Source organism: Rhipicephalus sanguineus, chromosome 2 (genome assembly GCF_013339695.2).
Source record: "Rhipicephalus sanguineus isolate Rsan-2018 chromosome 2, BIME_Rsan_1.4, whole genome shotgun sequence".
Classification (NCBI taxonomy): Eukaryota; Metazoa; Arthropoda; class Arachnida; order Ixodida; family Ixodidae; genus Rhipicephalus; species Rhipicephalus sanguineus.
The window spans coordinates 154,137,562-154,152,664 of record NC_051177.1 but is presented as its reverse complement, the minus strand read 5'-3'; positions in this window follow the sequence as shown (position 1 = coordinate 154,152,664).

The window sequence follows — 15,103 nt, the reverse complement described above, 5'->3', positions numbered from 1 at the left end:
CACATACTCAGCATATATCAATAAATATCCATGCGTCTCCGACTGTCCCTCGAGGCAATTGTTCGTTGTAAAGCTGCTGTGAAGCCGTTAAAGTTTTCCCATTACTTATTTTTCATCAACTGCTCGTGTGAAACGTGTACGTATCGGACCAGACCAACACTTTGCGCCACTGAAGCAACCTGGCGATACATCTTTCCGGCAACTAATTGCAGCCACAGGTAGCAAGCTTCACAGCGTGGCATTTAGTTTCGTCGCATTACACGCCTGTGTAGCGGTAAAACTTACAAAGCAATTTCTTGATTGTGGAGCGCGAAGAATCTGTGCTGCGCACGCCGCCCATATTTTGACTCGTACCCTGGCTTGTTACGCCATGCTTGCACTGCTCCTTGGATTCAATGCACTATATATTTACATTATATATACGTGCTACAAGTTGACAGATTCACTATAGTCAGCTTTATGGCATTGCAGCTGTGTTATGCCACAAAGCATGTACTTAGAAGAAGTGAGCGTCGGGAGAGTTGGTATTGCATTCCAGATTGCATTTTGCGCGAAAAAACGAACACGAAGGGAAGGACTACGTGACGAGCGCAGTCTCGTCTGGTAGTCCTTCCCTTCGTGTTCGTGTTTTTCGCGCAAAATGCAATCTGGAAAGCATGTACAATGCATCGACGATTCGTTGTGCAGCGAAGGCCACCAGCAGGGAAATCGTAACTGCCACATACGTTACCTGATGCTTTGTCTTCTTTAATTACAAAAAAGGCACCCACGCAGTCTCCAGTCACCGTACGAGCACCCAAACGTCTAATAAATCCGCAAGTGCATAGCAAATGTTTCTTGAATTCTTCTACCTGCCACGCGAACGAATTAGCAGCAACCCTACATTAGAGAACAGACCAATCCACTTCTTGGAATAGCTTGGAATAGTGTCATGGAGAAACTTAATTATGCCAACAGAGATTATTACAACATTTATTGAATCAGGTGGCCTGAAGTGTAATCGCATAGTGAACTTGCTGCACAATTGCGACGAGGCGCCGCCACGGATGTCTACTTCAAACGCCAGCTGCTACATTTCAGGACAAATAATAAATGCGCAGATGATGGCTTTCTTAGTGCTGCTGATAGTCTTAACAATCTGCATAAATTCAAGCGAACACTCGCTAGGTAACATAAAGCAGGGCATACACAGACATTTTAACGCAACGCACGCTCTCGAGTGCATCAAGTTTCGCCTCACTTGACCATGAGCGTCGGCAGCATTTTGTCTTGGGGGGTGCAAGCCTGTGTTGCATCGCGGCTGGGGGAGGGGGAGAGCGCTGGTGTAGCTTGGGTGCGGGCAAGTGCTGGCGTAGCTAGAGGGGGGCAAGTGCCCCTTTTGCACCCCCCTGCCGACGCCCATGCACTTGACGACCGTCGGACACATCGGATTCGAAGGGGATCGCGAAATAATTCGATATATCCATTATTACAAGTAGAAAATACGCCTGTAAGCTTTCATATTCACACGTCTCGGACAGTCTCATGGGATGACTAATTCCTTTAAGTTGCTTCGGAGCCGTAAATGTTTTATCAACCACTTTGCGGCAGCGAACCCTTCTCGGCCACGAAGGGCTAGAGCTTCACAGCGTGACGTTTAGTTTTCTTCGCATAACGCCACTGTGCAGCGGTGAAACTTAACAAGGCAAATCCCTCATTCTGGAGCGCACTGAATTATACCAGGCGCTTACATCGGAACACCACTGATACCTCGAAGAGTGAACTTGTTGGCTAATTGGTTCAACCTAACTTAAGGGAGCAGCGCGAAAGACAGGAACAGAAAAGGCACACATACACCCACACGTAGCGCAGTATGTGTGGTTGTATGTGTGCATTTTCTGTCCCTGTCTTTCGCGCTTCATCCAAACTGACAGCAGAGTCGATTGCGTCGTAATTGAGGCTGCTGGTAGTCTTAGCAATCTCAGTCACTTCTAAGCGAACACTCGCGAGGTAACACAACAAAGCATGACACAGATACACAACATCTTTAAAGAAGACACGCCATCAAGTGCCTCTAACTTCAAGTTTCAACTCGGCCTCTCGTTGCTCTCGTCAACTTGGCTAGGGAATTTCTGGGTACACCACGGCGCTAATTTTGCTCGGCAGCACAAGGTAGCCAACATGAAACATGCTTACACCGCTAACATTGGGCGATGTTTAGGTGGCCTTTTAGTCTCTTGCCGACTCCTCAGCGTCCCGCGGGTCCCGCGTATACAAGTGGCGCCAGGCGCTGAGATAGCGGGAGGGCTACGGAAAAAAAAAATTGTTCCCTGGATTTCGGAGGCCATACTTTGCTCGCCCTTTGCTCGGAGGCCACTTGAAGCTCGAAAAAACCGGTCGTGCCACCTATCGTTCGGCCGTAAAAGCTTCCACTAGTGTTTGACGATGATGACGCTCGGCGGCGCGCGCTTCGAATTATCCGTAGAGGCGGCAATTTCTGTTCGAATTAACGAATCGTTTTTACACATGGTCTCCTATGCACTGCGGACCGGACTGCGGCGGCCATTTCGAATTATCCAAAATTTCGAATTAATGAGGTGTGAATTAACGAGCTTTCACTGTATTAAACATAGCTCACAGACATACAAAAATAAGTGCACCAGAGTACTTTTCCGGTTAAAAATGTTCATGTGCTAACTCTAAAAGCTTTTCAGCATGATAGTCATTGAAGCATGGCTCGCCCCGCACGCTTTCAGATGTCGCTCCTTGATCGTAATGGGAGTCTAAACTCATCAAAAATCCTCGTCTGAGAAACTGAAATCCAGTTAATCAGATTCTGATTTGGCACTTGGGGAATAGTTCGCATCAGAAGAATTACTGCTCGACTCATCGGCAGCAGAGCAACCAGCGCGCTTCCATAGCGTAAGCGAACTGTGTCAGTGAGCGCATGGAAGAAAACTCTATGGTTGTGCGCCTGTCCGTAAAGCAAACGAGTGAAAAAGCTACAGTAATCCTTCGCCTTATCGCCAACAAGACGTAGTTAGTTTTTCCGAGACCCCAAAACATGAAACGCAATCACGGCGGCGTCTTTTGTGTAATTTAGCGCTGCACGAAAACAGGTGTAATCGCGCCCCGGGGTGCAATAAACAAGAGAGTAACAAGCGTTCACCATTTGAGAGATTAGAAACCAAACAGCACACAGCTTTGCGGGCGCAAGAAGTGAAAACCACCGAAAGGACGAAATCGAAACTAGCTGGGACTGCGTGTGCGCATTCCGATGCGCAACTGAAAGCCGCCGTGCCGCTTTGCAAAGCAAAAAAAAAAAAAGAAAAGAAGATGGAGAGACATCGGCGCATTAAAAAAAATTCCACATATTCCCAAAGGCTGGCAGCACATGCAAAGCAAGAGTAATGATCGAAAAAGGCATGCAATTTAAACCAGTTGCAGCGCGAATGCGCTCGGATGGGCAAGCGGTAGCCGGCGCGCCATTTTGGGAAGCAAAAAAAAGAATACAACGCAGAGACATCGGCGCATGAAAAAAATTCCACGTATTCCCGAAATGTGGAAGCACAGGCCAAGCGAGAAATGATCGAAAAAGGCGCGCGTTTTAAAAATAAACGCTATGCCGTACATGTACGTCGAAAACCCTTTGGTACCAGGAAGCTTCTGCCGTACATGTACGGCGAAAACCCTCAAGGGGTTAACAATAGAAGTATAAAAACAAACTTGACAATTTACAAATTTTCTTGGAGTCTCCTGTGCTGAAATTCGAAACCATTATTTTAATGGAGACTTGGCTGACCAATAGTGATAATTAGAGGCTGGATTTTTAGGCTCTAAGAAGTGCTTTTTAGGCGCCAAAAATAGGCAGCCAAAACAACGTTTTAGGCCTCTAATATCGTAAATATAGGCAGAATTTAGTTTTACATAGATGCGAATAATTTCAAGGGAAGATGAGCGTGACCTCTATTTACAACAGAAAAACAAAAAAAGTGTTTGTTTAAGGTGGTACCCAGGCACCAACAGTTGACCGTAGCCGTTCAATTGTCCTTCGTCCATCACGCTTTGCAGAACATGGTCTCTCCGCTTATTCTGTAGCACGGTGAGTCAAGTGCCCACTGTTGAATCCACACACTCCTGTGTGCCTTTCTTTTCGGCTTGACTGAGAAGGGTAGAGCGGGAGCAGACATCCAGATTGATAAAAGAACAGAGGGAAGAAATGCCTCCTATTTGCCGGGTCGAATCGCGTAGAACCGGTTTCTCCCTTGGCAGTGAACACCTTAAAATTAAATTACAAGCTAAACAAAAGCCACGTGCACACCACATTTTTCTTTCTTCTTTTGCTCTTCACCTCCCCTGACGACTCGCCGCAATTTTGCATTCGCCAACTGCTTGCCCCCATGTCACCGCGGTGGCGTATGCTTACCGGCGCATCCCATTTCACTGCTGCTAGCAATTGTTTCCAGGAGATGATTGAACTAGAGGAATAGGTTGAACCCCATAAACTTCCGCACAGTCACCGTTGTCCGGTAACATGAACAGTGGTCTCAAACTGAACTCAAAAGTGAAATTTGAAGTTAAATACAGTGAAACCTCGTTAATACGTACCTGCCGGGAACGCGGCATAACTACGCACTAAACGGTAGTACGCATTAAACACCAAGTACAAATTTTCATCTCCTAGCGTACGCCATCGCCGCCAGCAAACACCGCAAAACCTTTCCTGTCTTTTGCCAAAGTGGAGAAAAGATCCTGGCAAACTGGCACGACCGCCCGATAGCGCGTAGTGGCGACGCCGAAGAACATTTCGAAACTATTGCAGGGTCCGGGATACGCGGTCAACGCAGTGACCGACATAGCGACAGAACATACAGTGTCTGCTTTCCGCGGTATATGTGCGTGCGTCTAACCGCGATCTGCTACAAAACGAAAACTGACACAGTTCCAGTGAAACGCGGTACGGCCGCGTGGAGCCGATCGTCCCGGCTAGTTGCGTGCAGCGCGTCGCCTACTCGGCTCACGCCGTCACTACCGGGCAGCTTGCTGTGCCGCACGCGCGCATTTATCGTGGGAATGTTATTCGTACCCACTTCGCTCCAGATCGTGCACAGATGCGGCGAGTAGCTTGTTCGGTTAACGCAGCGATGACGAGCTTCATGCAAGCGATGCGCACTCCGCGATGCTCTAGCGATCCTGGCAGCGGACGGAGGCGCGTTATTTGGGTGGTCGCCTAATAAAAGCGTGCAGTATGGTTACAACCGCGCTACGCTTGCTGTATTGTACACGTGCGTTTAGTGTGCTAGCGTCAATGCAGCGAGGTTTCTCGCGCCCGCGACCCGCAACGCTAACTACGCAACGGCGATCAGCTTTCGCTTCTACAAAGCGGTGCGCGGCTGATGACGGCTTAGTAGCGTTTGGTGTCGGGCTAGTTGGTACATGGCTGAAGTTCATCGTCCCTGCCCGATCATTTGTGTCATTAATTCAACTTCAGCCTTGAAGACGGCCGCGCACACGAAGAGGCAGCGATCGGCGGCCTAGCGCGTTCAGGTTGTCGCCTAATGTATAAAAGCGTGCAGTAGGCTTAAAAAGTAGCGCTGCGCCGCACGCGTGCCCGAGCAGATAGCTGAAGATACTTGTGATAAGGCTGTCGGCGATAAGTCATGTCGGCGCGTTCGTCGGTGGCCGCCGGCGCGTTCGTCGGTGGCCGCCACCTCGCCTTCGTTCTTTCCCGATGCTTACCCGCAAAGGCGTCGCCGCAATCGCGCGGGAGTCGGAATCGGGGATCGACTGATCTGCACACTTCTCAAAAAGGCGGAAGACCTTTGGCGGCACATTCTGGCGTCGGGAAGTTGAGCGGCGCAGTAAAATTTTATGGCACAAAAAGTTATCGCGGTACGCAGGGTACGCACTAACCGGTAGGCATTGGGTGAACCACTACGGCTTAAGCGGTCAGCGAATGCATTGGGCTCTATGGGACTCGGTCGGGGATTCGTCGCAACTACGTTTTAACCGTTAGTACATTTAAAGCGGGTACGTATTAACGAGGTTTGACTGTAGTGTTCACAGGCGCCGATTTTGAAAATAGGTATCTCTAGGCACTTATAGGCATTTAGGCACAAAGGCCAAAAATATGCATTTGTAGGCACTATAGAAACGCTATAACAGCCCTTTGCAACCTCTAATTTATGCTCATATATCAAGTGTAGTGATTGGAACAGAAGGAACAAAATAAGCATTTGCCTAAAATCTGGTCTCTACTGATGATACATTTATCCTCAACAATTATGCATGCATATGCTTGGACCTCGAAGGTAAAAGGGGGGTGTGGTGGTGTGTATCAATAACTGCTATGTTTATAGTATCATTAAGGAGTACACGATTACAAACGTAAATGTTGAAGGCTTAGTTATAGTACAAACATCTTTTACACTGTGGCCAAAAAATAAGGAAGCAGTAAGACAACCATAGATTAACTATACACTATACAGAAGAATAAGAGAAAAAAATAAGATAGTATATCACAGTTTCATTACTATGTGTGACTCTTTTTACATTAATTTTTACTGTACTCGAAACATTCCTGCTTCCATCTCTTTTTGGATGCCCAGCGTACTGATGATGCATTACGATTCGCTACACATTTGTAGCACAATCAGAATGCCTATTTAGCTTATCTATCTCGTGAATCCTGTGTGGATGAGTGAGTGACAACTTTAATCTGTATTAATGAGAACTAACAGACAATAGTAATGCCACAGAAAGTATACAGGATGTTATTTGTAGTAATTAGGATATAAATGTGAAGAAAGTAAAGTGGACAAAAAGATAACCTGCCGCCGGCAGGGACCGAACCTGCGACCTTCGAATAACGCGTCCAATGCTCTACCACTGAGCTACGGCGGCGGTCATCCTCACGTCCACTTTATGGGGTATTGTGTATTTAAACCTAGGAGTGTTAGTCAGCGCTGATAGCAGCCATAATTGTCTGTTAGTTCTCATTAATATTGTGTATAACAACGAAAAACGAGCCCTTAAAAATACTCTTCCGAACTTTCATCTGTGTGAAATATTTGTTTATACAGGGTGTTTCAAGAAATGTGTCCAGTATTTTTTAAAAATCACAGAAAGGAGGTATCTGCGTGCTACCTGCGGCGTTACCTTTACTGTGGGAAAGGGCATTTTGAGATGCGTGCAAACATTAATTATGGCAGTAATTATAGAAGTTAAGAAAATTAACGTGTTAACCAGTGGAGTTAAGTGGTCGAGTCAAATGGGCGAATGGAAGCCCTTCCTGGAATAGCCCTTAGCCGCTTTAAAATTTTTGAAATTGGTGACTGGTAACACTGCGGAGCGATGAAATCTGGCTAATTTTGCTGCCGATACCGAAACTTGCGCACCAAAAAGCGCATCTGCCATTCACTGCGGAAACACTCTCACACGACACTGTTTCTCTCGCACGAGGGGAGGAGGATAAGTGAGCGCCGTTGTCATCCGTTGATCTAGATACTTCGTTTCGTTGCTGAGAGAGCTGCACATCCTTCTCCCCCCCCTGCCCCCGTGCTAGGAAAACAGTGTCGTCACGGAGGGTGTTTCCGCAGTGAATGGCAGACGCGCGTTTTGGTGCGTAGGTTTCGGTATCGCCAGCATAATTAGCCAGATTTCATCGCTCCCCGGTGATTACCAGTGGCCGCTTTTTAAAAATTTCAAAGCGGCTAAGGGCTATTCTCAGGAAGGGTTTCCATTCGCCCATTTGACTCGACCACTTAACTCCACTGGTTAACACGTTAATTTTCTTAATTTCTATAATTACTGCCGAAATTAATGTTTGTGCTCATCTCAAAATGCCCTCTCCCACAGTAAAGGTAATGCTGCAGGTAGCACGCAGATAACTCCTTTTGTGATTTTTAAAAATACTGGACACATTTCTTGAAACACCCTGTATATTACGTATGTAATGTATCTCGTATTTGTTGCCAGACGTAATAGAAGTAGTCGTTTTTCTGCTTTTTCTTTCTTGGCTGTAATATTGAGTGCAACCTGAAATTTTCGTATAATGTGCACTTTGTGGTATGTATATGTTCCTGTAAACGCTGTACAAACTGAACGGGGACAGGGGCCTCGTCGGGCTGTCTGTGTCCGCCTTCAGTCTCTGTCTCTGCAGGAAATGCTCCGAAATAAAATTATTTTGATTTTCTTCTGAAAAAGGTGTACTGACAAGTAATGTGACGGCATTTATCCGCACTCCTGGACATACCTGTCACTGCTGTGTACCGTCCGTTAATTGCCACAGGTCTTTCCCCAGAGCAGGATCTACCTTGCAAAACAAACTGGCCCAATGAACACCTAGTGTAACATAACGGCATCACTGTTTGCTTGTGGGCACTTGTGTTGGCAACATTACTGACTACCTTAATATGATTTGTGCACAATTCCTCTAAGGTTTTTTTGTGAAACTTTGCATTTGCTTAGCACTAGGTAATATACCTTTCTCTATAGTGCTTCGCACTAATGTAAACTTGTCTTGTTAACAATTCTCAATTCCCACTCTGCATCACACCAAGCTATAAAAGCCATGTTGCAAATCAAGAGATGGAAGGTGTGCTGAATATGAAACAGCACTGTCTCACTCGGCTCCTGCCAATGAAGTATCAATCAGTTATCCTGGATAGAGTATAATGCTTGTCCTTTTGCAGCGAGCCATGCGTCAGCGACCATACCGTCGTCACTATTTTACAACTGCTTGGGAAATTTTGTAGGTACCTCCTTGGGTGGTGACACCACAATTGCCGAGATTTTCAAAGAATTCTCTCAGCAAAGCCTGAACATCAAATAGCCAGATTTTTGTCTAAAACCACTGTTACGAGAGTGCCTTGGCATACTGATTTAGCAGTGTGTGGTGACACATTTGTTTTCAGCTGTCATGAGATTTGAATCTCTCCCATCTGATTCAAAGCACCCCTATAATTTCCAATCGCAGACTTGCTGTTACCACTGGGGCCTGCATGACATCTGCTACGAATGTTGCCGGAGCTGTGTTGATGTGACTTATTGTGCATAAAGTGGCCGAGGCTGAATTGCAGCGGAAGGAGCTCCTTGCTTGGCTTGCTAAACCGGATAAGGTGCTGACGTTTTCACCTCTTACTTTTCTTTTCATTACGTTCCAGAAATACACACACAAGTGCTACTAGTGTCTGGCTATATTGAAATGTTATAATATCTGACGTGGTTCGGTAGCCGTTGGACACGGGCCGTTTGCAAAGAGCATACTTCTATAATCCGCCGTCTCACCAATAGCCCAGCCCTTTTTTTGCGTTTGATTAGTTCTGTGAAAAACAATGTAAGCAGCAGCAGCAGCAGCAGCAGCAGCGTTTGGTACATTTGTGATTCATTTGCACTCGCCTGTTACTGAGGGAATGCAACTATTTTCAGCATTAATCGCATATGTACCACCAATTCCATTAACCAGCGAACACCGTAAGGGTCGGTGAACCCTTCTGACTACTTGCTAATAAACTAATATTCGTGAATTACTTTAAGTGAAGCTTCAAGCTTCTGTGAGTTAAGAACGTCAGTGGCGGCAGCGGCATAATGTGCGAAAAAAACTCAACTTTGGCAAGTGTGCAGAAGTGGGCGTACACAAATAGGCGCTCAAAGGTGCGCTGGTCACGTGCACATTTGTAAGCGCCATTTTTCAAAACTGATGCTCTCTCAATCGTGGGATTCTCGCCAATGAGCTGTTTCCGATAGGAAAATATGATCTTTTATCAAGGCTACATGTCATTTCACGTTGCCACAGTTCATTATTGCATTTCGTTGTTGCATTCCATTGTGTCATGTATGATCATCGTTGCTGCCTGTAGCAACAAATGTTGTGCTGCTAAGCACATGGGTGACGGTCCAATTCCTCCCTCATGGATGATGGAAAAAGTTAGGATGCGATAGAAAGAAAGAAACATGGCAGTTCAGGTAGGCACGTGCCGAGCTTCACCTGCTCCCATTTTCCCAATCGGGTAAGGGCTCCCAGTTTTCCTTTCATTGCTAACTTTGTCGATCTCACAATTGGAAAAGTGTAGCCCGTCAATGTTTCCATCTTGTGTACTCATTAGAATTGGTCCATTAAGCTCACCTATAGAATTCCTCCCTCAAATTGACCCTAAGCATACCTATGTTATTGTTCATGGCACCAGAAAAATGCAATGTGACGATGTTGTGCACCAGAATGTGTTCACAAGGGCAACATCTGTTACAGGGGTGCAGTTTCTTTAATTTCTGTAGTTCTGTTAGCTATAAGTAGAATGTGCATTAGTTGACTCGCAGCTGGCGAACGTGTTATCACTCTTCTGTGTTCCCTTTTTAATGTGCAAAGCTACACAGCACGGATTGAAAAGCTCAGAATATTCTGTTAAAATTTGGCTAGCCAAATAAAATTAATCACTTCTCACCACGAACGCTTATGACTATAGTACATGATAGAAATTGTAAGTGTCCACCTCGGGCTAATCGTCAACCGAATAGGTTTTAGGAATTTCGCATCTGCATTCGTGCTCAGCAAAAGCTATCAAAGGACAAGAACAAAATAGCCACGAATACAAACGTTATGCAGAGTATAACGGAAGTTTGTCAAGGCTCCAGTGAACTCTCATAATCAAGACTGATTCCACTTGGCAAGGGTAAAAAAGAATTGATTCGTGGGCTAGGTGGCCTTGCATAATTGGCCGAGATAAATTAGCACAGAAGAATAAAATGACACATCCCCAATAAAGGAGACGACGGCAAGCACTGTTCCGCTACAGCACGGAAGGGTTTAACATATATAATATCCCTTTGGTCATGCATGCGGATACAGAGAGAAACTAAAAACACAGTGGGTTGGGGGTTGGGGGTAACGGGAGAGGCATGTAGAGTATTCACCTGACGTCTTCTGGTGTCCTGTCCCATGCGCAGTCTCGTGCGGTCAGGTGTCCTTCTTCGAGGATCGTTCAGAATGCAGAATCTCTCTAACCTTGAGCCTCAAGTATTAGAACCTCGAAAAACTTACCTTTTGGCCCTGTGCATCCATCTACAGCGTTCCACTGACCCCATTTCCACACGAGAGCCGTGAGCAAGTTTGGGATTCCCATGGCCATAGTTGATTGGCAATGCCTTCCAACACTGAGTCTCACCTCATGGGGTGCCATCTGACTGCCGTGTAGGATCGCAAGTGCAGATTCACAATCTCCACAGTGCTGGACAGTATCGAAGATGCATGTATCTGAGATACTATCTTAGATAATCGTCAGGTATCTTGTATCTGTACAGCAATACGTCTCGCAAGATATGTATTGTGCCTCTTAAGTTACAGATACTGCGATCGCAAGACCACCATGCAAAACAGTGAGATGTTGGCTGTACTCGGCCACTCCAGCTGATACTTCTGCCACCAAGCCATCTGAATAAAACTAAAGGCAGTGACATTGACCTTTCCACCAGTCTTTTAGCGAAGGCAGCGATGTGCTCTATGCTTCCCCACAGGTGGAGCAGAGTCGCTGGTGCGCTCATGCTGTCTCGACAAAAATAAGCATGCGTACATGGACGCCCAGCTGACCTTTTACTTTCTCGATTTTTGTAGCGTTAGCTACACTTGCCTAGCCGGAGCTGGTTTCGCGTGGGTCATCATGAGGTCGTGCTGCGCATGCGCGAGGTTGAGTGCAGGAGCCGGCATCTCATGCCTCTCAGCCACCGCCGCTGCTGGTGGCGGAGAGCGAGAGGAGTGGCGTCGGCTGGGCAGACAGACTGGCGCGGCACGCGCGACTCGCCGCTGCTGCTCTGCGCATTCGAGAAGGGTGACTTCGTAGCCATGGCACGCGCAGCTATTCGCCTTCGCTGTGCAGTCGCCGTCTGACTATTCGCTGGTGCCTGCTTGATAGCGCCTCTGACTGGCGTTTGCAGGTGGGTAACGCCATGAAGAAGGATAGCGCAAATGCTGCTCGACGGCGCAGAAGAGCCGAGAAGCTTATGTCATCGGATCCCGAAGTAGTTGCCTGGCAATTAGTGGTTCAGCGCACGAAGAATGAACAGAGGAAGGCTAAACGTGCTGCGGAGACACTGGAGGAAAGGGAGGAACGTCTAGCAAAGCGGCGTCGCCCAGGATGCTGAGCGACGTGCCCGGCCATCTCTGCAGCAGCAACAACAAGACGCCGTCGATGACGTCAAGGCTCGCCGATCGACTGCCTATACCGGGAAACTTAGCGAAAGCGCCAGTGCGACTCGGACCTTCGAGACGGACTTCGTAAACACTCCGTTTGGATACGTGTGCGACGTGTGTGAAAGACTATGGCACATGAAAGACTTGACGCCGCTAAGCAGTGCCATGCGTGAAACGTTGAGTTTAGTGGCGGCGCCTGAGTGGGGTGAAACCGTGGCGAGGGTTTGTACACGTGCAAGAACTTTTCTCGTTCAGCAGAACATTCCGCTCTTTAGCGTTATCAATGGGTATCGTTCTGAACGATGTGGCCGAATGTGTGTCATTGAAGCAGCAGTAAGCATGGCAATCAAGCTAATCCTAGACAATCTGGAAAGCTCAGAATAATCAGCTGAACCATTGCTAACGCCACGTATATCCTGGCATAGCCGAGCTAAGCCACTGCAATTTTTTTTCTTTTTAGTTGCGTCAGTGCCACGACACTTACTGAGCTGCGTACTCCAATGCGTGCTACATCATTCTCACAATTTCTGATGCCGTTGCAGTGTCGTCATCGAAGTGCTCTTGCGTAGTGCTTCGTTACGAAATCTGAAGAATCCAAGAATAGAGTTGCTTCGTGTCTCGTGACTTTCACGCATCAGCGATTTGAAGGACCTCGTGGATGGATGTTTGACTTACATGCGATGAGATTGACTTATACACAAATGAGGTTCTAATGACTATTGTAGCACCACCGGTACTGATGCTGCATCTAATAGAACAAGCATTTAGCTAACAGAGGATATGTTGATGAACCTTATCTTTTCCTTCTATCTTTATTTGAAGAGTTCTTAAAATCATAAGTGCTTTCTTAGCTGTCCTTCTTTTCAATCCCATATATTACCTAGGGCTCTGCACTGTTTTTGATATCTGTTTACTGTAATATGTCTTTTGTAACATGCTGACAAAATAGGCAACCTTTCGGCTTTATTCTTACTTTTAATGTCAGCGCCATTTCTGTTGCAGTTTCATTGCATACATTCTAATCGAGTTTACTGTTACGTCAAGGCGATGTTGAAGACAGATGTATAATAATCCGGGCATGCCTGGAGTGTTCAGTAACAAAAATTCGACTTGCTACTTTGTAATATACCAAAATTGAGTTGGTATTATAATAATGGAAATTATTTAAAGATGGAGCCATTTAAAGATGTTAGGAAGGGTATTCGAGAAAATTTGCTATACCATAACAAGGTGTGGGTTCGAGCTAGTTGGTACTCCATGATCTACACTTGCGCAAAATTTTCGTGTCTGTTTCATCCGTTGTCTGAGAAAATTTTGCGCAAGAAGTGTTTATCTTGTTATACCAGATGCGCCGATTTTCTCATGAGTATCCCAACGTGCTGTTTTAGGCTACTTTTCATAGTCACGGAATTTTCTATTGTCTAACCTTGACAGGGGGAGGGGGGTAAGTTAGTGCTAAATTGTCATACCTATTAGGGGTGCCCTCTGCATCGTGTTTCTATTCCTATTCACTGTGGTTGTTTGATAAGTGCCTTTCTATTTCACTTACACATATTTGTTCTTCTTTTTAGGCCTCCCTAATTTTTAATTTACTGCTACTAATCACCAGGTAATCGCAGCTATAAGTGGCAATAGTGTTAATATCGGTGGGGTCCTGTGATGATTTTTGCGGCTATACAATACGCCTGAGGCATTTCTTAGCTGCACGTGTTCTCTCATAGAGTAAAAATTGTTTAAAGATTGCATGTAACTGAGTATGTCACTGGCGCAGGCTTTACGCCAGCAGATAATTAGAATATGAAAATTCATTGCAGTTTTGTGTCCTCTATGTATACAGGACGCGTCACGAGAAATATTGCTTCCAGCGTTGTTGCTGCTGTACACCTGTCCGGCGATCTCGTATTGCATAAACGGTAATGAGTTTACGGACAAGGTAGAATTCCACAGACATATTTGCACCATCGTGCACAGGCTCCTTATGGAAGTGCTTGTAATTAGATGTCAACCTGCTAGCTAGTCGGCAAGCAGAGCAGCGACTCCCATCAATTACGAAAGTGACAAGCAAAAACCACTGACAGAGCAGTGTATAAAGAGCTGTCATGTCAAGCAGCTAACACAACCCCAATAATTTGTTTCGAAATAAAACCAGTATACTTTGAGCTAGAAATGCAAAGCCTTTGGAATACTAACAGTCTTTTCTTTCAAACAAAATGAAGTTGGTCGCGGCAAAGAAATTTTTGAGCAAACATTATTGTGCATAGACATTTGATGCTACGATATACAGGGTGATCAAAGTTACGCTTTACAGTTTTCTTGAAATTCAGCGCTAAGTTATGTATCCAGGGGACAGCAAGTGAGACGACTCACTCATAAATGAGTGAGTAATGTAATGATTGCTGTTGCCTGTCCAATTTACTAATATTTAATAACGAGTTTTTCTGGTGACGGCAGTAAGCAGGCATGTTTGTTTTGAAAAGTTAGAGGCAGTCGCGTTTCCACATAGTTCCACTTGGCAGAATTCTTCCAGTGTGTCCATGCTCCTAGATATACAACTGCAAGGGTTAGTTGTGGTTCGCATGATCACGCATGCAAGACAGTGAAGACTGGCGCGGAGCACCACCTTGATGTGCCGCTGAAGTTGCATGCGGCGTTTAGGCAGAGGTGATACGGTTTTCTTTTACTACCGGTTGGCGATATCAAGGAATAACTGCGCGTCACAGCAGAGACAACGGCAAGAAGAGGGTACAGTGGGCCAGGGAACGAACGGGTGTTAAGGATATCTTAGTCGAAATGAAGAAGAAGAAATGGACGTGGGCAGGGCATGTAGCGCGTAGGCAAGAGAACTGCTGGTTATTAAGGGGGGACGCGGCTTTCGTATCGCGCAAAATCGCAAAAAAATCGATTTTTTGAAAATCACATTTTCGGTTTCTGTAGCCCTTT